At 39.9% G+C, this 12,259-nt stretch overlaps 1 pseudogene; it reads right to left on the reverse strand.

The window, feature by feature from the left end:
- Positions 1-4,766: 4,766 nt before the first annotated feature.
- LOC118000377 overlaps positions 4,767-12,259 on the reverse strand; it is a 29,189-nt pseudogene continuing 21,696 nt past the window's right edge.

Raw genomic sequence — 12,259 nt, forward strand, 5'->3', positions numbered from 1 at the left:
TGAACTCTCATCTTTAACACTCTAATGAACCCCACACAACAACATTTTTTATAGTATTATTAAAATTTAAACTTACACTGCTAACATATGCTGAGGAGGACAAATATACACTATCCTTTAAAAGAAGATTAACACTAAGTAGAAAGATTAAAGTAGATTTACGTATTTAAAGAAAAGGAGAGATAACTGTCCTCAAAAAGAAGTTTTTACAATAAATTCCTGTGCTTTATGTTTTTCTTCTCATGTCTTCATTTAGTTCATCTTCTGTTGGTGTCTTAAGATAATGAACCCTTTGTTTGTGGATGTATTTATAGAGTGGAATGTTGGTACAAAAAATAGTTAAATCTTGCTTTTTGCTTGCTTCCATTGTTACCTGTTGTCTCAGAGCTGCCATCTTGATAAATATCCTCATCCTGTCTGTACCTTCCACTGTCCCTCAGCTGACTATGGCCAGATTCCTATCTACACCTTCCACTAAGTCCCTTGGTTTTGGTACTAAATGACTTGTAGTAGCTGTATTCTCCTATTCTTTTTTTTTTTTTTAAAGATTTTATTTATTTGAGAGAGAGAGTGTGAGACAGAGAGAGCACAAGAGGGGGGAGTGGGAGAGGGAGAAGCAGACTCCCTGCTGAGCAGGGAGCCCGATGCGGGACTCGATCCCGGGACTCCAGGATCATGACCTGAGCCGAAGGCAGTTGCTTAACCAACTGAGCCACCCAGGCGCCCTGTATTCTCTTATTCTTTTTGGGCCTTTGCTGTCACTAGATTGGTAAGAACTGGAGATGTGATCGCCACTTTTGTGAACATTTTTTTTTTTGAAGATTTTATTTATATGTCAGTGAGAGAAAGAGAGAGAGCGAGCGAGTGCACAAGCAGGGGGGAGTGGCAGGCAGAGGGAGAAGCAGGCTACCCACTCAGCAAGGAGCCTGATTTGGGATTCAGTCCCAGGACTCTGGGATCATGACCTGAGCCGAAGCAGATGCTTAACTGACTGAGCCACCCAGGCGTCCCCACTTTTGTGAACTTGATTGCCTTTGTTCATACCAAGATCACCTGGACATTGGACATCATCCTGGCTTTCTATCTGTACTGGACTTGAGCTGATTCTGTTTGTGTGTGTAAGTGTACGTATATATATATGCGTGTGTGTGTGTGTGTGTGTGTGTATATATAGTCACTTGAGTGGATATTACTTTGTTTCTGTCTTCCAGTATCATTGAGTTGAATCCTGGTCCTTCATGACCAGAAGTCATCTGTCCACTAGTAGATGAGCATTTTCTATTTGAATATCCTGACCGAACTTCAGAGTCACTAGAATGTACATTGCTGGGTGCCTGTTTTCTAGTTGGAATGGATGATGGATCATGAGAGGAAGACATAGATAAAAAAAAATGACAGGATTCTAATTGTCTGTCATTCAGGGGGCTAGCTATAAGTAGTTGGTGGTCTTCCACCTATGTTAGATCTAGACTGACCATGAGTGTCAAATTAAATTTATAGCTTATCCTTGAGTATCCAAAGTTAAATCTTTGCTCTGGGCCCTGCATGATCAGAGGTAGGCCTTGACTGTTCAAGACTAAGCTTGTTTGTACTTCTATTCCTAAATTTCAGTGGACTGGTATCAAGACTGAGTTTCTATTGTTTTCACACTATCTATAGTCATATCTAGTACTTTCATAATTAACATGTTTGTAGCTATAACCCAATCTTTGCTTTTGTTTATGCTACTGTCTGGATATTATTAGACCCAAATTACTCTTGGGTTTGAATTGTCTGGCTTCTGAGTATGGCATCTTCTGCTTGATTATAATTATGACTAATTTGTTCCTGGAGAGAATTTGCTGTATAAATTATTCTTTTGGTATTGGATTCCGACTGCCCATGTGTTGACATCATCCATTTGACTAGACCTTGAATTTCATGCTTTGTCTTCAGAATATTAATGGATGGATCCTTTTTGGCTTATTTTACTAATTTCCAATTATCTGTGGCTCTCCTCAGACTGTCCATGGGTTGATGTTGACTCTGTATTTGAATCTCCTTTATTACCTCTAAACTGACAATAACTGTATCCACACTGTCTATTTTTTACTAGGATCAGACTGTGTAGATGAAGTTTGTCTATAAGCTGACCATGAGTGTCTGGAGCTCTTTTTTGATTGTTGGTGGCTTGGCACATGTTTTCCTATTGTGCCAGACCTAAATTCCTCATTCGTAGACCCAAACCCCCTTAGTGGATGTCTGGTCATGATGAAATCCTCAGTATCTAGTGTACTTTCCTGTCTGCCCCAAGTGAGAGGCTTGTCTGCTTGTTGGGTTGAATCCTGACTGCCCATGAGTGACTTTTTGGCCCCAATGAAATTCTGACTGTATGGCCCTATCTCCTTGTCTTCCTCTGTGCTAGACCCATATTTCACATGTCTACATCCACTGTCCATGAGTTGCTACTGATGCCCTCTCTGAATCTTCTGATTGTCCTTCACTCTCCCTAGCCTGATTGGATGAACAAAACTGGATCTTTGATGTCTGCTTGCTCTGCACCCAGATGATGATTGTCCATGTCCAGATCTAGATCTAGATCTGTGTCCTGTGTGTTCATGGAAGGATCTTTGTCTTTCTCTTATACTTGATCTTGATGGTCCACAGAAAGAATCAGACTCTCCACAAACAGTTGCATGACTTTCATGAGACCCTGAGTTATCAAGACTATTGCAAAATAAAGGGGGGGGGATCAGAGGGGGAGACCAATCATGAAAGACTGTGGACTCTGGGTAACAAACTGAGGGTTTTAGAGGAGAGGAGGGTCAGGGGATGGGTTAGCTCGGTGATGGGTATTAAGAAGGGCACGTATTGCATGGAGCACTGGGTGTTATACACAAACAATGAATCATGGAATACTACATAAAAAACTAATGATGTACTGTATGGTGACTAACATAACATAATAAAAAAATTAAAAAATAATAAAAATGAAAAAAAAAAAGACTATTGCAATTAGTCTCCTTTTTATTCTTGCTTTGTCTCATAATCTGCTGTACACACAGAAATCAGCCTGAAGTTTTAAACATGCAAGTCAAGAGTGTTACTTTCCTGCTCAAAACTCTCCAGGAGCTTTTCATCATATTAGAATAGCAGACAAACTCCTTGCTATTATTCTTTTTGTGATTTGACCTCCATCAAACTCTTTGATCTTATTTTGTACCTTTACTCCCCTTGTTGATCATGCTGTAGATACACTGACTTTTCAGCTCAAAATAATGTCCTGTTTGTTCAGCCTGTACCTTCCTGAGGACCTTGATCTTTGACTTGATTGTTGGTTCTTTGTTTTCTGCATTGCTGACTTCTGTTTGTATTCTGGTCTCTGCTCAAATGGTGCCTCATACAAGTAACTTTCCTTCCTACCTAGACATGCTGGTACCTTTATTTTCTTTATAGCATTTATTACCATTTGTCATTTGTTTAGTGTCTGTCTCCCCTTACAGAATGTGTAAGCTCTCTGAGAGAGTGATTTTGTCTGTCTTGTCCTCTATTGTAAACTCAGAAACTAGAATAAAGCCTAGTTTATAGTAGGTAGGCACTTATTAATATCTGTTGCATGAATGAACAAATGAATATTTTTATCTCTGTAAATTGTCCCTCATTTTTCCTTACCACATTGTTCACATTGTTTCCTTTGTGTGTTTAGCTCATTGTTCTACATATAGCATGGAATATATTAGATTATAGTTGGCCTTTATGGGATTATCTCATGTGATGAATAATCTTTGTGAGGGAAGTATATTCATTTCTGTATCTCCACAGCTTATTCATCTTTGTGTCTCTAGCATGTATCAAAGCACTTAATGGTAGAATTCAATAAATATTACCTGAATAAATGGAATCATTAAATTAGAATTCAGTGAATCACTGGATTAGAATTTAGCCATCACTAATCTAGATAATAGAGAATCATAGAATTGGTCTCCTTCGATCAGCTTCTATCTCACTGAAGACTTGTCTAAATTAACATATATCCAAAAGGAGTAGGAGGACACAGGAATTTACTGCATCTTTAGATTCAACAGTGCAAGAGGCAGTATGACTCATCTGTTCCATAGTAAGAGCAATATGATATTTAGATAAAGCTCTCTGAACATAGTAGACACTATCAGTAATGCTGACCCTCTTTTGGCCTACCATGTCTTAGGGCTGTACAATGCAACAATGCAAGAGAATACAGAGCAGTCTCAGAGAAGGCACATCTTTGTCCCCAATTTCATCTTTATATAGAACCTTGTGATAACAGAGGACCTAAAATAAAGAAAAATTATCTAAGCATCTAGTAGTGTTATGCCTCAGAGCACATTTCTAGATTTCTACTTGGTTTACACTGAATAGGAGTAGTTGGATGGATTCCTTCTTACCTAGTTTACCAAAGATACAAGTAGGATATGGACCAGAGGATCTGGCAGGATACTGGATGTCAAGAGAGTAACTATATTATAGCAATCAGCTGAAGAGACATGCTCAGGAGGAGCCACCTTTTATGAAATGGTCTGATTTATTTATAATCATATTCTGATCTATCGAATCTCCACCTTTCTTTACTGTTTATTTCCCAACCTTTCCAAGCATTTATTTCTGCTTGTGTTAGCAACTTCCAATTTTATTTATTTTATTTTATCTTATTTTTATCATGATGAGTGTACTCTTTAATCCCCATCACCTCTTTAACCCATCCCCCCCACCCACCTTCCTCCTGGTAAACATTAGTTTGTTCTCTATAGTTAAGAGTCTGTTGGTTTGTCTCTCTCTCTTTTTTCCCTTTGCTCATTTGTTTTGTTTCCTAAATTACACATTTAAATTGACATTAGTCCTGTGTAAAATAAGTCTCAGAGAAGGGTCTTTTTGCAATCACTGGTTCCTTGTGTACATCTATCATCCCTTAAACTGTCTTGTGTCTTCCATATTGACTTAACAGATCCTTGATGTATATTTGCTCAATAACAGTGATCCTTGAAGTGAGAGTGATAGAATATGTCCATGCAAGAGAGATCTGAAATCCAAGAGAGATGAAGAGGTTTTTTGGTTTGTTTGTTTATAGAGTAAAAATTCAGTTTATTCATTTGTTTATGACACAGTACACAAGAGGCAAAGTGTTTTACGTATAGATTTCACTTCCAACTCCTTGGGATGTTCATTTCTTTGGCTAAAAGGAGAGACTAGACATCAGAGGCAGGGAGTGCTTAGGCAACTGAAATAAGGATGGGGAGGGGGCAGTGCTAATGTCATCCTCACAGGGATGGGCACAAGGGGACTGATAGTCACAAGCTATTTTCTATAACTGTTAGCTGGAAACAAAGGAGCACCACTCCTGGATGCTCATGCTGTTCTGGGCTTCAGTCATCCTCACCACACAGGTACATCAGCACTCTCTGGTAGTTGCCCTTGGTGTCTTGCTGGATGCAGTAGTATAGTCACTTGCCATACTTTCCATTGAAATCAGACCTGATTTGCAACATGTCCACTTCCTGGGAGAGAACATGATTCAATCAGGACTTTATTGTGAGTCCCTTTGCCCTTCATGGAGTCATACATTTGGTCAGCAAAATAGAGGGGCTTGTTCTGAATGCACTGGACCAGGTTAAGGAAAGCATTTTCCAGGTCTCCTTTGACCTCCTTCTTGATGCTCTTCAGCATGTTATATGGGCTGTAGCTCTTGTACCTTTCAAATACTTTCTGGAGATGACACACACTTTGCTTGGTCATGATGCTAATCCACTTGGGCACATCAGTTCCTTTCCTCTTCACTCCATCATAGGGATTCTGGGTGTCCTGGTCGATCAGTTTATAATCAGTGACAGAGCCATCCTCTGCTCTTCTACCCTTTGCGAGGGCAACCATCAGCTTGCAGAAGTCACCAGTTGTGTCAGAAAAGATGTCCTTCTCCAGATCAGTCTTGTACATTTTCTTGTAGACTCTGTTAATTTCCTGAAGCTCCTGGTTGGTCCTTGAGTAGATGGTCTCAGTGAGGGAGTCCTCATCAGTCTCCAGCCCCTTCATGGAGGCTTTCAGCTCAGAAGCATCATACTAACCAGGTGTTTTCAATAGGCCCCAAATCATGGTCCCCAGGTTTCCAGACAAGGCTGGCTTCAGTGCTGATGCAAGTTCCTTTTTGGTCCTTCGACAGTAGTGACCTCATCCACACCTGTGGTCTTGATGGCCATTACAATGTTCAGAGCATCACACTCTGCATCAAAATTGGTGTATGCTTTGACTGATCCATATGAACTTGGGGGCATGGAGTGATCACCCTCTAAGCTGAGCTTGCAGAGAATTTTGTGAATAGTAGATATTTGAAAGAAGCTAGGCCAAGCTGTGAGTGTCCCCAGTCGTGGAGCTAAGAGATGAAGAGTTTAAAAGAGAATACCCAGTACCTCTAAAACAAATAATATATTATATGTTTAAAAAAAAAAAGAAGAAGAAGAAGATAGCAGGAAGGGGAAAATGAAAGGGGGGAAATCGGAGGGGGAGATGAACCATGAGAGACTATGGACTCTGAGAAACAAACTGAGGGGAGGGGGGTGGGGGGATGGGTTAGCCTAGTGATGGGTATTAAAGAGGGCACGTACTGAATGGAGCACTGGGTGTTATACGCAAACAATGAATCATGGAACACTACGTCAAAAACTAATGATATATGGTGATTAACATAACATAATAAAATTAAAAATAAATAAATAGGATTAGAGGAGCAAGATGACAGAGGAGTAGGAGACCTAAATTTCGTCTGGTCCCGGGAATTCAGCTGGATAGGGTTCAAACCATTATGAACACCTACGAACTCAACAGGAGATCGAAGAAAAGAATAGCAGCAACTCTGTGAACACAAAAGCGACCACTTTCTGGAAGGTAGGATGTGCGAACAAATGAATCTGAGGCGATATTTGGGAAGATAGATGGTGGGGGAGGGGGCCTCCTGTTGGCCGAATCTGGCAAGTGATAGAGCAGCGGAGCACAAAATCAGAACTTTTAGAAGTTCGCTCCGCTGAGGGATGTTGCTCTAGTGGGTAAGTGGGGGCTGGAACCCTTGCTGGGACAGTGTGGTCTCAGGACCCTAGGGGTCACAGAAAGACTGGGGGTACCTGAGTGTGGCAGAGCTCCCAGGTATCGGAGCGGGGAAGCTGGCTGCAGAGACGGAGCCGAGGAGTGGGTTCTCAGCTCATGGTTGCCATAAACTGTGATCCACGGCACAGTCGGGCCACCGCTCTTCCAGCAGGGGCCCAACAAGTGGCAGATCCTGGGAGACTCCCCTTCCTCCCGTGGGAGGAGTGGTGCGGGAGCGCACCACAGGGATCTGCTGGGTTTGGAGACTCCACATGGGTCATGTGCCAGATATAGAAACACTCGGTCACAGGCTGGGTGAGCACAGAGTGCGGCCAAAGACTGGGGAGATGGGCGTGATTGACTGCTTTTCTCTGGGGGCTCACTGAGGAGTGGGGCCCCGAGTTCTCGGCTCCTCCAGGGCGGAGATTGGGAGGTTGCCATTTTCACTGTTGTCCTCCAAAGCTGAATGGAAAGCTTGCAGGGAACAAAAACTCCCAAGAGCAAACCCGAGCAGACTACTCAGCCTGACCCAGCAAGGGTGGGGCAATTCTGCCTCCAGCAAAGACATCTGAGAACCATGGCAACAGGCCCCTCCCCCAGAAGATCAGCGAGAACAGCCAGCCAAGACCAAGTTTACCGATCAATGAGAACGGCAGAACTCCAGCGCTAGGGGAATACAGCACATAGAATTCATGGCTTTCCCCCCATGATTCTTTAGTCTTTCAAAGTTAATTCTTTTTTAACTTTCTTTCTTTTTTTTTTTTGAATTTTTCTTTTTCCCTGTTTCAAGCAACATCTTATCAATCCCTTTTTTAAAAATCTTTTTTATTTTTCATTTTTAGAGTCATATCCTATCCCTTCATAGTAGTTAACCTTATTTTTGGTCTATATATATAAGTTGTTCTCTCTTTAAAATTTTGGGATATGGTTTCTTCTAACAGACCAAAATATACCCTGAATCTCTAGTGTATGGCTTTGTTCTAGTCTCCTGCCTGATCACATTCTCTCCCTTTTTTTTCTTTTTTTAAATCCTCTTCTTTCTTTTTTCAAACAACTTCTTGTCTTACCAATTCCTTTTATAAAATCTTTTATAATTTTCATCTTTACAGTCATATTCCCTCCCTTCATTTCATTAACCCTTATTTTTGTACATACATAAGTTTTTCTTTCTCTAAAAATTTGGGAGGCACTTTCTTCTAACAGACCAATATACACCCAAAATCTAGAGTGTGGCACTAATCTATGCACCAGCCTGATCATATTTGATCATATTCTATTTTTTTTAGTTTGTTTTGTTTTTGTTTGTTTGTTTCTATCTTTTTCCTTTCTTCCTCTTTTTTCTTCCTTTCCCTTTCTTTTCCCCAGGTTTCAGGTCTTTTCTAATATGTTTAGAGTATATTTTCTGGGGATGTTGTTACCCTGTTAACATTTTGTTCTCTCATTCATCTTTTCGCCTCTGGACAAAATGACAAGACAGAAAAAAATCACCTCAAAAAAAAGAACAAGAGGCAATACCAACTGCCAGGGACCTAATCAATACGGACATTAGTAAGATGTCAGGACTAGAGTTCGGAATGATGATTTTAAAGATACTAGCTGGGCTTGAAGAAAGCATGGAAGATATTAGAGAAACCCTTTCTGGAGAAATAAAAGAACTAAAATCTAACCAAGTCGAAATCAAAAAGGCTATTAAGGAGGTGCAATAAAAAATGGAGGCTCTAACTGCTAGGATAAATGAGGCTGAAGGGAGAATTAGTGATACAGAGGACCAAATGATGGAAAATAAAGAAGCTGAGAAAAAGAGAGATAAAAAACTACTGGATCATGAGGGCAGAATTCAAGAGATAAGTGATACCATAAGATGAAACAACATTAGAATAATTGGGATCCCAGAAGAAGAAGAAAGAGAGAGGGGGGCGGAAGGTATATTGGAGCAGATTATAGCAGAGAACTTCCCTAATTTGGGGAAGGAAACAGGCATCAAAATCCAGGAGGCACAGAGAACCCCTCTCAAAATCAATAAAAATAGGTCAACACCCTGACATCGAATAGTAAAACTTACGAGTCCCAGAGACAAAGAGAAAATCCTGAAAGCAGCTTGGGAGAAGAGATCTGTAACCTACAATGGTAGAAACATTAGATTGGCAACAGACCTATCCACAGAGACCTGGCAGGCCAGAAAGGACTGGCATGATATATTCAGAGCACTAAACGAGAAAAATATGCAGCCAAGAATACTATATCCAGCTAGGCTGTCATTGAAAATAGAAGGAGAGATAAAAAGCTTCCAGGACAAACAAAAACTAAAGGAATTTGCAAACACAAAACCAGCCCTACAAGAAATATTGAAGGGGGTCCTCGAAGCAAAGAGAGAGCCTAAAAGTAATACAGACCACAAAGGAACACAGACAATATACAGTAACAGTCACCTTACAGGCAATACAATGGCACTAAATTCCTATCTTTCAATAGTTACCCTGAATGTAAATGGGCTAAATGCCCCAATCAAAAGACACAGGCTATCAGATTGGATTGAAAAACAAGACCCATCATTATGCTAGCTGCAAGAGACTCATTTTAGACCCAAAGACACCCCCAGATTGAAAATGAGGGGGTGGAAAACCATTTACCATGCTAATGGACACCAAAAGAAAGCTGGGGTGGCAATCCTTATATAAGACAAATGAGATTTTAAAACAAAGACTGTAATAAGAGATGAGGAAGGACACTATATCCTACTTAAAGGGTCTACCTAACAAGAAGATCTAAAAATTGTAAATATCTATGCCCCTAACATGGGGAGCAGCCAATTATATAAGCCAATTAATAACAAAAGCAAAGAAACACATCGACAAAAATACAATAATAGTGAGGGACGTTAACACCCCCCTCACTGAAATGGACAGATCATCTAAGCAAAAGATCAACAAGGAAATAAAACTTTAAAAGACACACTGGACCAAATGGACTTCACAGATATATTCAGAACATTCCATCCCAAAGCAAAAGAATACACATTCTTCTCTCGTGCCCATAGAACATTCTCCAGAATAGATCACATCCTAGGTCACAAATCAGGTCTCTACCAGTACCAAAAGATTGGGATCATTCCCTGCCTATTTTCAGACCACAGTGCTTTGAAACTAGAACTCAATCACAAGAGGAAAGTTGGAAAGAACTCAAATACATGGAGGCTAAAGAGCATCCTACTAAAGAATGAATGGGTCAACCAGGAAATTAAAGAAGAATTTAAAAAATTCATGGAAACAAATGAAAACGAAAACACAACTGTTCAAAATCTTGGGGATGCAACAAAGGCTGTCCTCAGAGGAAAGTATATAGCAATACAAGCCTTTCTCAAAAAACAAGAAAGATCTCAAATACACAACCTAACCCTACACCTAAAGGAGCTGGAGAAAGAACAGCAAATAAAGCCTAAACCCAGCAAGAGAAGAGAAATAATAAAGATCAGAGCAGAAATCAATGAAATAGAAACCAAAAGAACAGTAGAATACATCGACGAAACTAGGAGCTGGTTCTTTGAAAGAATTAATAAGATTGATAAGCCCCTGGCCAGATTTATCAAAAAGAAAAGAGAAAGAACCAAATAAATAAAATCATGAAGGAAAGAGGTGAGATCACAACCAACATCAAAGAAATACAAACAATTATAAGAACATATTATGAGCAACTATATGCCAGCAAATTAGATAATCTGGAAGAAATGGATGCATTCCTAGAGATGTATCAACTACCAAAACTGAACCAGGAAGAAATAGAAAACCTGAACAGACCTATAACCACTAAGGAAATTGAAGCAGTCATCAAAAATCTCCCAATAAACAAGAGCCCAGGGCCAGATGGCTTCCCAGGGGAATTCTACCAAACATTTAAAGAAGAATTAATACCTATTCTTCCGAAACTGTTCCAAAAAATAGAAATGGAAGGAAAACTTCCAAACTCGTTTTATGAGGCCACCATTACCTTGATCCCCAAACCAGACAAAGACCCCATCAAAAAGGAGAATTACAGACCAATATCCTTGATGAATGGATGCAAAAATTCTCACCACAATACTAGCCAATAGGATCCAACAGTACATTAAAAGGATTATTCACCACGACCAAGTGGGATTTATTCCTGGGCTGCAAGGTTGGTTCAACATCTGCAAAACAATCAATGTGATACAATACATTAATAAAAGAAAGAACAAGAACCATATGATCCTCTCAATAGATGCAGAAAAAGCATTTGACAAAGTACAGCATCCTTTCTTAACCAAAACTCTTCAGAGTATAGGGATAGAGGGTACATACCTCAATATCATAAAAGCCATCTATGAAAAACCCACAGCAAATATCCTTCTCAGTGGGGAAAAACTGAGAGCTTTCTCCCTAAGGTCAGGAATATGGCAGGGATGTCCACTATCACCACTGCTATTCAACATAGTATTAGAAGTCCTAGCCACAGCAATCAGACAACAAAAAGAAAGAAAAGGCATCCATTCAGCAAAGAAGAAGTCAAACTCTCACTCTTTGCAGATGATATGATACTTTATGTGGAAAACCCAAAAGACTCCACCCCAAAACTGCCAGAACTCATACAGGAATTCAGTAAAGTGGCAGGATATAAAATCAATGTACAGAAATCAGTGGCATTCCTATACACCAACCACAAGACAGAAGAAAGAGAAATTAAGGAGTAGATCCCATTTACAACTGCACCCAAAACCATAAGATAACTAGGAATAAATCTAACCAAAGAGGCAAAGAATCTGTACTCAGAAAACTATAAAATACTCATAAAAGAAATTGAGAAAGACACAAAGAAATGGAAAATGTTCCATGCTCATGGATTGGAAGAAGAAATATTGTGAAGATGTCAATGCTACCTAGAGCAATCTACACATTCAATGCAACCCCTATCAAAATACCATCCACTTTTTTCAAGGAAATGGGACAAATAATCCTAAAATTTGTATGGAACCAGAAAAGACCCCACATAGCCAGAGGAATGTTGAAAAAGAAAAGCAAAGCTGGCGGCATCACAATTCCGGACTTCAAGCTGTATTACAAAGTTGTAATCATCAAGACAGTATGGTACTGGCACAAAAACAGACATATAGATCAGTGGAACAGAATAGAGAGCCCAGAAATGGACCCTCAACTCTATG

The sequence above is a fragment of the Mirounga leonina genome, unplaced genomic scaffold (assembly GCF_011800145.1).
Source record: "Mirounga leonina isolate KUSES-001 unplaced genomic scaffold, KU_Mleo_1.0 Mir_493, whole genome shotgun sequence".
Lineage (NCBI taxonomy): Eukaryota > Metazoa > Chordata > Mammalia > Carnivora > Phocidae > Mirounga > Mirounga leonina.